General features: G+C 56.0%; 1 protein-coding gene across 6 annotated transcripts in view; it reads right to left on the bottom strand.

Annotated features, from left to right (window-relative positions):
- SHANK2 (SH3 and multiple ankyrin repeat domains 2) overlaps window positions 1-12,539 on the bottom strand; it is a 550,522-nt gene that overhangs the window by 507,709 nt on the left and 30,274 nt on the right. For 4 of the 6 annotated variants that reach the window (XM_065937976.1, XM_065937974.1, XM_065937977.1 and 1 more), the window contains exon 2: window positions 10,446-10,546. The exons of 1 other annotated variant lie outside the window; for it this stretch is intronic. The gene's annotated coding sequence lies outside the window, so the exon portion shown is untranslated. Of the gene's footprint in view, window positions 1-10,445; window positions 10,704-12,539 lie in introns of all 6 variants that reach the window. One more of the 6 variants, XM_065937975.1, reaches the window with a different exon arrangement.

The following is a 12,539-nucleotide window of genomic DNA, read 5'->3' on the forward strand; positions in this document are numbered from 1 at the left end:
AATCTGGAGAAGCCGGCACCCAGAGTAACCGGAGGACCAGGGCAAGCACCCTGGCTTGCAGGCACGTTTCCTGGCTCGAGGTGGCTGCAGGAACAACGCCCCCGCCCCCCACAAGGCAGGTAACAGGATCCGACTCGCCTCCCGTCTGCACTGCCCGGAACGGTGGCCAACTCCCAGGTAAGGTGAGCCTGTGCGGGCAGGGGCCGGTCCCCATGGACAAGTTCTCAGGTGACGGGCTCCCCACGTGAAGACGAGGACACGGTGCTGCCTGGGACTGCAGACACAGGTGTGCATCACACACACACTGGGCATCTGCCCCCCACCAGCCACTGCTGCACTTTTAGGGCAAGCCCCACCCAGGTCTCACCTGGACCCCTCAGCTGCGGCCTGATCAGAGACACAGAAGCAAGCCCAGGGGCGTGCTTCCCGTCATATGAACTAGTTCCCTCCCTGGACACCACCACGGAGCCACGGAGCCAGTCCTGGGCAGGATGCAGGACACAGATGCCACAGAACCAGCATCTCCTCGGAAAGGGCGCCCCCTCCACTGCTGGTGACGATGCAGAGATGCAGCCTCTATGGAGAAGAGTATGCAGAGTCCTCAAAAAACAGAGTTACCGCAGGACCCAGCAATTTAGATTCCTGGTGGCTCAGTGGTTAAAGCGTCTGCCTGCAATGCGGGAGACCCGGGTCCGATCCCTAGGTCGGGGAAATCCCCTGGAGAAGGAAATGGCAACCCACTCCAGTATTATTGCCTGGAGAATCCCATGGAGGGAGGAGCCTGGTAGGCTACAGTCCACGGGGTCACAAAGAGTCGGACAGGACTGAGCTACTTCATTCACTCCCTCAAAAACAGAAATATTGTATGATCCAGCAATCTGACTTCTGGGCAGAGAGCCAGAGAAAACTTCCATTCAAAAAGACCCATGCACACCTTATGTTCAGAGCAGCACTGTTCACAATAGCCAAGACACAGAAACAACCTAGATGTCCGTCAACAGATGAATGGATAAAGATGTGGGACATTTATACAGTGGGATATCACTCGGCAAGGAAAAAGGAATGAAATTTGGGTCATTTGTAGAGATGGGGATGGACCTAGACTCTTATCATACAGAATGAAATTAAGTCAGAAAGAGGAAAACAAGTTTCATACATTAATGCATAAACGTGGAATCCAGAAAAATTGTACAGATGAACCTAGCTCCAGGGCAGGAGTAGAGACACAGACGTAGAGAGTGAACGTGTGGACACAGCGTGTATGTGACTGACATGTGAACGCTACCAGGTGTAGAACAGGCAGCTAGCGCGAAGCGGCTGTACCGCAAGGAACACGGAGCTCAGGTCGGGCTCTGTGACGACCTCGATGGGTGAGGAGGAGGGGTGGGAGGCAGGCCAAAGGAGGAGGGGCTCCATATACACACACAGCCGATTCACTTCACCGTACGGCAGAAACTAACACAGAGCTGAATCAACTATATTCCCAAAAAATTAAAGGATGTGCAAAAAAAATGCCCAATGGGCCTGAACTACATTCCAACGTCCTAGTCGCCGGATTAAATATTACTTTGAATCCATTTCGTGACTGTGAAACAGCTCTGATGAGTGGAACCGCTCTCTCTAAAAACATCCAGGGAGAAGGAGCGCTGGAAGGCGACCGTGTACCTGCCATTCGGGTGGAAGGAATAAATACAAAAGAGGAACAGGAGCGTAAATATTCAGAGAACGTGGAACAGCACCCTTCCCTCCATCCCCGGCTGTGCGTCTGACAGACAGGTAAATTGCCCTATTTTTCCATCCATGGCTACGGGACCACAGCAAAATTACAGAGACCGGCTCGCTACCAAGGCAAACAGGCGATAATGTGTAATGAAATAAAAATGTCAACAGTAAAAAAGAAAAAAGAAAGCAAAGGGGACAATTTGCATCCACGCAAACACCTTGAGTTTTATTTCCAACCGTCCGAGATACGAAAAACCTCATTCAGCGGAAGGTTGATGTGCTTGTGTTGGTGAGCTCCAGTCTGACTTCTCCCTGGTTCATCCCAAGGAAAGGTGAAGTCAACGAATCGGTGACTCCCCGCAGTTATAAAGCCACACGGCAGCTGACCCTTCCAGGAGAGCTGGACCACAGGCTGGCATCAGCCCCCGCCCAGCCGGGGCTTGTGTGAGACCCTCTGCTGGGCGCGTCCCAGGTCTGCAGAACAGCAGGGAGATCCACACACCAGGTTCTCCATCGGAGTCCCCCTCACAGCCCCTTGGAACCCTGTTTCACAAGAGCCATCCCCTTGTGAATGTGTGGCTAACGCCCAGTGTCACAAAACCTAGAAAACTCCTGATTTGGCGACATGACTTTTTCATTTGAAACAGACTGTTATTGATTGCTGCTCTGATGTTTACTTGCTAACTCATATCTGACTCTGGCGACCGCATGGACTGTAGCCCACCGGGCTCCTCTGTCCGTGGGATTTTCCAGGCAAGAATACTGGAGTAAGATACACATATAAATTTACAGTCACGTGAATATCACTTTGCTTGCATTCACTCTCATCTAACTTCTCTCTTACCAGGAAGCTGTCTCTATGAGCCTCAGTAAATCCGGCCCCACCCAGAGACCAGATCCTAACTCATTCCATCAGGCTACTTCCACTCGCTTGGCAAGGGCTCAGAGGAAGAGAAGACCCGGCTTCTGCTGGGAGAACCCACGACACACACAGCCTGCTCCGCTCAGAGAAACCACCCTCCACACCTCGATGCGGGCAAGCCCTGCGCCAAAGATCTCGCTCAGCAGCCTCGGGCCTAGAGGTAAAAATATCTCAGGGAACAGAAACAGCAACGCGTGAGAACACGTAACCAGCAAATGGGATCCTCAGACACACGACACACACCCTGGGGCCAGGGTGGGAGCCCCGCTGACCTGAGGGCTGGCCCGCTGCTCGGGGCCAGGGTTTAGAGACCTCGCAGGAGGCTGCAGCCCCGGAGGCCTCCCTGCCCCAAGGAAGCCCCGTGAGGCTCCCTCGGGACGGACCGTCTCCTTCCAACTCTCTAGCACACAATCTTGGACTCAGCGTAACACGCAAACATGTCATCAATTCTTTTTTTAAAACAACTTGAAGATGTAATCCACATGCCATACAACTCACTTGTTCACTCAGTCATCTGACTCTTTACAACCCCACGGACTGCAGCACCACAGGCTTCCCTGTTCTTCACTATCTCCGTGAGTTTGTTTAAACTCATGTCCATTGAGTCGGTGATGCCATCTAACCATCTTATCCTCTGTTGTCCCCTTCTCCCCCTGCCTTCAACCTTTCCCAGCATCAGGGTCTTTTCCAATGAGTTGGCTCTTCACATCAGGTGGCCATAGTATTGGAGCTTCAGCCTCAGCATCAGTCCCTCTAATGAATATTCAGGGTTGATTTCCTTTAGGATGGACTGGTTGGATCTCCTTGCAGTCCAAGGGACTCTCAAGAGTCTTCTCCAACACCACGGTTCAAAAGCATCAATTCTTCGGCACTCAGGTTTCTTTATGGTCCACCTCTCACATCCACACATGACTACTGGAAAAACCACAGCTTTGACTAGACAGACCTCTGTCAGCAAAGTAATGTCCCTGCTTTTCAATATGCTGTCTAGGTTTGTCATAGCTTTTCTTCCAAGGAGCAAGTGTCTTTTAACTTCATGGCTGCAGTCGCCATCTGCAGTGATTTGGGAGCCCAAGAAAATAAAGTCTGTCACTGTTTCCATTGTTCCCCGTCTATTTGCCAGGAAGTGATGGGACCAGATGCCATGACCTTCATTTCTTGAATGTTGACTTTTAAAACAGCTTTTTCACTGTCCTCTTTCACCTTCATCAAGAGGCTCTTTAGTTCTTCATCACTTTCTGCCATAAGGGTGGTATCATCTGCATATCTGAGGTTACTGATATTTCTCCCAGCAATCTTGATTCCAGCTTGTGCTTCATCCAGCCTGGCATTTCACATGATGTACTTTACATATAAGTTAAATAAGCAGGGTGAAAATATAGTCTTGAAGTACTCCTTTCCCAATTTGGAACCAGTCCGTTGTTCCATGTCCGGTTTTGCTGCTTCTTGACCTGCACACAGATTTCTCAGGAAGGTACAATTCAGCGGGCTCTCCTGTGATCATGGAGTTGGGTATACCATCACCTCTGCCCATATTAAAACAGTTACACAATCTCAAGAACACCATAATTCTCAGCTATCAATTCCCAAATTCCTAGCCCTACCATCCCTGGCAACCACTCATGACTTTCTTTCTCTACAAATTTGCCTTTTTGGGGCATTTCATATAAAATGGAATCACATGCTATAGAATCATTCAACTCTCTTTTATCTCTTTTGTTCGATTCTCTTTTGTGAAAAGCCTTGTCCTTGGGCAGAGCTAGCACTGCCCACGGTTCCATGAATTCTACGCCTGAATCACTTCAAAATATGAGACTATAATACACTTGAACCTCTCAGCATAGTGTCCATCTCAAAAAGGTTTTTGCTATGGGATTTCTCTGATGGTGCAGCAATTGAGAATCTGCTGTACAATGCAGGGACATGGGTTTGATCCCTGGTCAGGGAACTAAGCTTCCTGATGCTGCAAGGCCATGCACTGCAATGAAGACCCATCACAGCCAAAATAATAATTAAGAAAAGGTTTTGTCATGTCCTCAGCTTTCACTGAGGTCAAACAGTATATGAAAACTCTTGGGGCGTTTTTGGTCAAACCCCAGCTGAAAACACCACTTGAGAACATTCCTCCTAGACTAGAGCACTAAGGAAGCCTGATCTCCAGGGGAACTCATACTAGAAAAGAGAGCTCTGCTAGCCCAGCTTTCCCTCCTCCTCCTGGCTGCCAGGAGGCTCAGAGATAAAAGAGCACATGTGGCAGCAAAGCCACGCTGTCATCCCAGGAGCTGGTAATAGCCTGATGGTTCTGGCGGAGTTTTAATGGTCTTTAACCCAATGTTAACAGTCCATGAAGTCCCAAAGAGTCAGACACGACAGAGCGACTAGGCACAGCAAGACCCGACATTAAAGCAGAGTTCTTTCAGAGGGGCCTGCAGCAGAATCACTTAGTAAAACTAACAAGGCAGATTCCTACTGAATTGGAGGAGGTCTTAGAACCTGCGATTTCAATAAGACGCCCAAGAATTCCCGTTGCCTGGCTCAGGTTCCAAGTCAAAAGCAACATGACACACCCCTTTTCCTAGGACTGAGATGACCCATGTGGGTCAACAAACCCAGTTCTTCCTCATCCTCGATCGTCCTCACCCCAGCAGGGAGCATCGGTGAGTTGGCCCAGGTGCTGTGTGCAGGGGCTGTGGTAGACGTGGCCAGCACACACACGCGGCCCGGGGGAAGGGCTCCGCCTGCCGAGATGACGGCAAGGCCCTTCCTCGGCTGAGAGATCTGGGAGGATCTATCTGACGAGCACAACGACCAGCACCGCTTTCCCGAGACCGCAGCCTCCATCTCAGTCCTCAGAAGAAACCAGCAGCTCCCGTGGAGACTCCGGTCCACCTGGACCCATGCGGCCTTCTCGACATCACACTCCAACCCCAGGGCTCTGCGAAGCCCAGGGTCATTCTGGCATTAGCTCTTCGGGTCCCCCTCCCGACTTAGGGGGATGTTCCCCTCCCCAGCTGTCTCAGTGGGCAACCAGGTCTAACGTGGCTAGAGGAGGCGGGGGGCAGAGGAGCAGAAGGAAACCCAGGGGCGCTGGGCTCATTCCCCCAATGGCCCCAAGACGCCCGAGGGTGCAGCTGTGTCCTGGGCATGCCCTGGGAGCTGGGGCCATGACAGGTCTGAGAGAGTGTGCAAGGGTGGAGATGGGGAACCCTCCTGGGAGGTGGGGTCTCCTGACAGTCAAGGGCACAGGAAACAGGCCCACGGACAGTGTGGAGCCGCGTGTTCCCATGAGGGGTGGGCATGGCCTGGCAGGTTCCCCAACCCCTTGGGCCTCCTGGCTCCCTCTGCTCTGGTGAGAGGTAAAGGTCCTGGGGTGGCCGGAGCAGAATTTACCCACCCAGAAAGACCAAAGGCAGGAGGCGTGTGGGCAGGGCTCGGGGTGCCCACTTGACCTCCAGGCTTCGGAAGCGGGTGGAAGTGCTGAAAACAGACATTCGTGGGGGACACTCGGGGCACTTCTGTGCGGGTCAGCAGTGAGAGCCCGGCGTGCGGACCTCAGGCCCAGTCTGGCTGAGAGGGGAGGTGCTCAGGGCCTTCCTAAAGGAAATCAGTCCTAAATATTCACTGGAAGGACTGGTGCTGAAGCTGAAACTCCAATACTTTGGCCACCTGATGGGAAGAACTGACTCATTTGAAAAGACCCTGATGCTGGGAAAATAGAAGATGGAAGGAAAAGTGGACAACAGAGGATGAGATGGTTGGATGGAATCATTGACTCAACAGATATGAGTTTGAGTAAACCCCAGGGGTTGGTGATGGACAGGGAGGCCTGGTGTGCTGCAGTCCATGGGGTCGCAAAGAGTCGGACACGACTGAGCAACTGAACTGAAAGCCTCTCCCAGCAGTTTACCTGGGGCGCGTCCTGCAGAGAGTGGCAGGGTGATGGCAGTCCTGCCCATGCCAGCGCCAAGCCCACTCCCCAAGATTTCAGCTGGGCCACAGTGACCTGGGGAAAGGGCATCACGACTTCCCATGGTGAGTAGCTAGCCATCAAGGTAAGTCTGTTCAAATCCTGAGCCCCAGTCGCACACGAGGCCCCACTTCCCTTCCTCCTCACTGAAATGTAGCCCTGTTCCCCAACCACAGTGAAATCAGGATTCACGTGGTGTATGACCGTCCAGAGTCCGCTGTGACAAAGGGCCACAGGTTGGGCGACACAAACGTATCCTCTCCCAATCCTGGAGGCCGAAAGTCTAGAACCAGGTTCACAGGACGGAAATCCAGGTGTCGCAGAGCTGGCTCCCTCCCAAGGCTCTCGCGGAGGGGCCTTCCTGCCTCTTCCGGCCTCCAGGGGCTGCAGGTGTCCCAGCTCACAGCTGCATCCCCCAGTCCCTGCCTTCACGGGGTTCTCCTCTGTTCAGCCCTGCCTGTCGTAAGGCCTCTTGTGATGGCATTAAAGGCCCAATGAGATAATCCTGGGTAATCCATACATCAAGGGACCCTTAGGGTTCATGGTGAAGGGCAGAGAAGCCTGGCGTGCTGCAGTCCACGAGGTCACAAAGAGTCAGACATAACTTAGCAACTGAGCACAACTTCATGAAAGCGGAATCTCTGCATTCATTCAAGGTCGCACCTTCAATCACGGGTGAGAATTCACAACTCTGTGCGTTAATTCCATTACTCTAAAGTGAAACCCTCTGCCACCTGTTACATAACATCCTGGCTGCTCCCTAAATTACAACCGGAGGATCATTTTCCATGTTTTTCCAAGTGGCAAAGGAAGGAATTGCTTCCAAAGGCCTGAAACCCAGAATCCCTGAAATCCACACCGCTTTGCTACATGATGACCATCTCCACTGCAAGGGGACGCGGTAGCCAGGACAGGGGCCATGGGGTGCCCATGCAGGGGTGTCCACGGTGAACAGCGGCCTCTAGGACATCCGGAGGTCGCTGAAAGGCAGGGTCCCTTTGCGGGACACCTGAGGATGCAGGAGAAACAGCTGAAAGGGAGATGAAGCGCACAGACAAACCCGGGCCCGGGCCTGATGGAGAATTCTGCCTCCACTCCCCCAACCCCCTCAGGACGCAGCACTTCCTGGGCTCACGGAGACTGACCCCCGAGAGATGGAAACTCCCCTCCTCCACCCACTGCACAGGACCACCATCCTTCTCCGGCTGAAAGGCTTTGGGAGGCTCCCCTGAAGCTCATCCCTCCGTAAACACCCAGCCCCCCGAGGCCCCTGTCCTGGAGATGACCAACTCTGCGGGTGAAAGGCGCCCTCGTCGGCAGAGCAAGCTCACAGTGCGTCCACTCCCAGCCTAAAGGGCCGCCCAGTCCAGCCGTTCCTCTTCTCTTCCCCTGGCATATCAATGACCACGGTCACAAAGATGGACTCTGAGACCACAGCTCCCACCACTTAGGGCCAGCAGAGAGGAGTTCCGGAAGAAGCTCTGGAGGCCCAGCCCTGGTTCCCGACCCCGGGCCGGGGACAGGCAAGCGCTCGGGTCGATCGGTCAAGGGTCCTTTTCTCAGAAAGGAGGCAGGAGGAAGTGAGCGGACCTTGGTACAAACCCAGCCTCAGGGAGGTTCGACCTGGTCATGAGCCAACAAGCCCCCACCCGGCCTGGGGCAGACGGCCCCCCACAAATGCAGAAACATGATGCTCGGGGGCTCTGTGCCCTGCCCCCGGCTGCCACCACAATGACCCTAAGCAAGGCCCAAGTCCAGAGCTCGAGGGTGGCGACAAGGCCACGCGGTTCAGCCGAGCGCGGGACCTTCCCTCAAATCTGGACACCTCCTTCTCCAAGCCTGCCCCGCCGCAAGAGGAAAGGGTGGCCACAGCCTCCGCGGGAGTCGTCACGGCGTGCACCCACCCGTCAGCTCTCCGCGGAGCCACGCGATCGGTGCCAGGGGCTTCCCCACGAGGGAGCTGCCTCCAGCTTCTTGGACGGTCAGAGGACGAGGGGACTGCAGGCTCTGCCCGCTCGGCCGGAACAGCGGGCCTGGGGTCCCCCCCGAACCCCGCCACCGCCCGCTCGGCCGGGACAGCGGGCCTGGGGTCCCCCCCGAACCCCGCCACCGCCCGCTCGGCCGGGACAGCGGGCCTGGGGTTCCCCCCCGAACCCCGCCACCGCCCGCTCGGCCGGGACAGCGGGCCTGGGGTTCCACCCCGATCCCCATCACCGCCCACTCGGCCGGGACAGCGGGCCTGGGGTCCCCCCCGATCCCCATCACCGCCCACTCGGCCGGGACAGCGGGCCTGGGGTCCCCCCCGATCCCCATCACCGCCCACTCGGCCGGGACAGCGGGCCTGGGGTCCCCCCCGATCCCCATCACCGCCCACTTGGCCGGGACAGCGGGCCTGGGGTCCCCCCCGAACCCCGCCACCGCCCGCTCGGCCGGAACAGCGGGCCTGCGGTCCCCCCCGATCCCCGCCACCGCCCACTCGGCCGGGACAGCGGGCCTGCGGTCCCCCCCGATCCCCGCCACCGCCCGCTCAGCCGGGACAGCGGGCCTGGGGTCCCCCCCGAAACCCGCCACCGCCCGCTCAGCCGGGACAGCGGGCCTGCGGGCCCCCCCGAACCCCGCCACCACCCGCTCGGCCGGGACAGCGACCACGTGCACGGGGGTAAAGGCGGGAGCAGGGGCCAGGGAAGCAACTCGCGGCACACGGAGGGACCACGGCCTCATGGCGGGGCTTGCACAAGGACAGCGCGAGGGGCTGAGCTGGATCTCAGGCAGGACTGGAGGCCCGGGAAGCCAGGGGTAGCAGGGCCGCCCCCCCCAAAGCGGAAGGTGACCAGGGCTGGGGCAGTGGCCCTGACATCCCGCTCCTGCCTGGGGTACTCGTAACCCTAGGGCGTTCTTCTCCTTCTCATCGGGATCTGGGAAGGTGCATCGGGTCTAGCGTTCTTAAGCAGAAAGCAGCGATATACAAGCAGACCATAAACAGATACACAGCACGTCCATGTATTAAAATCTCGTTGGGGTGGACAATTTGGAACAAGGGTCTAAAACGTCTCCTTGGATAGGTGATACATTTTTTAAAAAGTCTGAAAAATATGTCCAAGCGGGAGCGGACCTCACAGACCTGCCTCTCTGGTCCCCAGGCTGGGCGGCCGAGTGAGCAGGAGGTCAGGGTGTGCAGAGCCACGGCCGGGCGGAGCCTCTCGGGACCAGCAAGGCCCGGAGCAGGGGGTCTCACTGCTGGGGGCCCAGCCCCTCACCCGAGGACGGCGGTCGGTGTCCCTGCCTCACGAGGCCAGCGTGGTAAAGCCCAGCATCCAGGCAACACTCAGAACATGCCCATTTTAAGCACATATTGCAGATAAACGACTCCAGAGGAGCACACGGTAGATGGTCAACATGCAACCAGCAACGGGCGTCAGCCTGCGAGCTCAGAGCACGTCTCGGCTCCACCGAACCACAGGCTGCAGGCTTCCCTCTGTGGTCCCCGCCCGGACACAAGCAGGCATCTCCTGGTCCATGAAACGGTGGAGGCAGGGCGCCGGTCACACCTCCTCCCCCATCTACCCTGAGCCGTGCCAGCTGAGTCCAGCCAGGACATCTCGGAGCAGAGACGAAGAGCCAGGCTGGGGTCTCAGCCACAGTCCCAGTGAGTCCCCCCAAGGTTACACTAACTGGGCACCAAGGGCAGGCGTGTTCCTCCAGCACCCAGGACAACCCCCCCCCAACTCTGCCACAGGGACTGGGGCCCTGGCCACGAGGAGCCGCCGTCCTCCGGCCGGGGTGCCAAAGCGGGGAGGCAGTCCACACCACGGCGCTGAAGATGTTCTAACTCACCAGAGGCGCTGGCAGACTGGGCCCCGCAGGAAGGCTTCTCGGAACCAGAACCGACCGCACTCCGATGGGTCAAGGCAGGGAGACAGGAGACATGTCCAGAGCTGAGAGAGAGAACCAGGGCGCCGTCAGACGGAGGCTCCACGAGGAGGCAGACGTCACAGCTACAAGCGCTCTGATGCCTGCGAGCTGAAAAGCATCAGCTGCATTTCTGCTTCCTGAAAGATGGCACAGATGCACTTCCCCCACTCCTCCCAAAACCTGCAACAAAAACCGCAGGACGTTGTATAAGAAACAAACCAAAGACTCGGAGGGGTAGAGAGAAGGCAGGCCGGTCAGGGACCAGGGACACAGGGACCAGCACAGCCGTCGGTTCTCTGAGCTGGGTTTTTGCCTCGTATCCCAGATTGGGAGCTAAGAAGCCAGACGGCCAGAAACACCAGCTGCTGTTCTTCAGGTGCTCAGTCGTGTCCAACTCTTTGCAACCCCATGGACTGCAGCATCCAGGCTCCCCCGTCCTCCACTACCTCCTGGACCTTGCTCAAACTTGTGTCTATTGAGTCAGTGATGCCATCCAACCATCTCATCCTCTGTTGCCCTCTTCTCCTCCTGCCTTCAATCTTTCCCAGGATCAGGGCCTTTTCCAGAGAGTCAGCTCTTCGCATCAGGTGGCCAAATGACTGGAGCTTCAGCTGAAACACCAGTAGAAGCAGGGGGGAAAAAGCTGCAAAGAATGACTACTCTCTCCAGAAAAAAAAAAGAACAGGAAAACGGCAGCAAAACAGGAAAAAAAAACGTTCAGGCAATCACTCCGCTACCCCACCTGGATGTCACAGAAGAACTGCGGGCCCCACCCTGAGTCCCAGGAGCAGAGGCCAAGGGGGGCGCCTGGACGTCCCCTCGCGTGGCCGTCACAGGCACTCAAACCTCCACGGGGAGGGAGGGCGCGGATAAACCAAGCTGTGGAGCTGGAACTTTCTTCCCCACCGAGCAGGCACGCATCCTACCCCAGTTCCACTGTATTAACGCAGACACCACACGGAGCCTGGATTTCCGCATGCGCACAGCATCCCTCCCTCACCTCAGTGCTCAGAAGAGGGTTAACAGAGTAAGGACCTTCCCCATCGCCAGCAAGTGAGGCCACCCCCACCCCGTATCCGTGGAGACCACGTGGGGAGCAGGTCCCCTCCCCGACAGGCAACAGCAAGGAGCCTCCCCACTGGGGGATCAGCGGGGCTCAACCAAGGACCCTGGACGTCTGCCTTCAGCGGGCTGAGAGTGATGTCTGAACAAACGGGCTAAACCGCAGGCTCGATGAGACCCACGGGCTCACGGCAGAATACGAAACTGCGTACATATCCACAGAAAACCATTCGTCATCCCCCAACCCAGGAAGATCTCAAACGCGTGAAAGCCGACCGGTGGACGACGTCACTGAGCGGACAGAGATGTTCGCGCTGAAACTGAGTGTGAAGCGGCAAAAACAAAAACGCTTCGACAAGTTAACTGTGAACACGCTGGAAACACATAAAAACAGAAAACCTCACCGAAAAAAGGAACAGAAAATCAGCAAGGAAATACAGGCCTTCCTTGATATATGATGGGATGCCATCTGGGTAAACCCATTCTAAGTAGAAAATACCGTAACTCGAAAATGCACGCAATACACCCAACTACTGAACGTCACAGCTCAGTCACACCTCCTTCCAGCATACTCAGAACACTTGGACCAGATGATCTAACACAAAGCCCGTTGTATAACGACGTGCTGACTGTCCCACTAAATTTACTGAGAACTGTCCTGAAAGGGAAAAGCAGGATGGCCGTTCGGGTACAGAGTGGCTACGCGTTGGCCGCTCACCCCTGTGACCACGTGGCTGGTGGGAGCCACAGCCCACTGCCCCCGCCACAACAGAGGATGGTTCCACGTGTCACAGGCCCAGAAAGGTCAACATTCAAGATTCAAAGTCAAGTCTCTACTGAATATGTACCATTTTCACACCATCAGAAAGTCATGCTGCTGGACAATGGAAACTAACACAACGTATTAGATCAACTAGACTCCAATAGAAGGGCTTCCCCACTGACTCAGCGGCA

This window comes from Muntiacus reevesi, chromosome 5 (genome assembly GCF_963930625.1).
Source record: "Muntiacus reevesi chromosome 5, mMunRee1.1, whole genome shotgun sequence".
NCBI classification, from domain to species: Eukaryota; Metazoa; Chordata; class Mammalia; order Artiodactyla; family Cervidae; genus Muntiacus; species Muntiacus reevesi.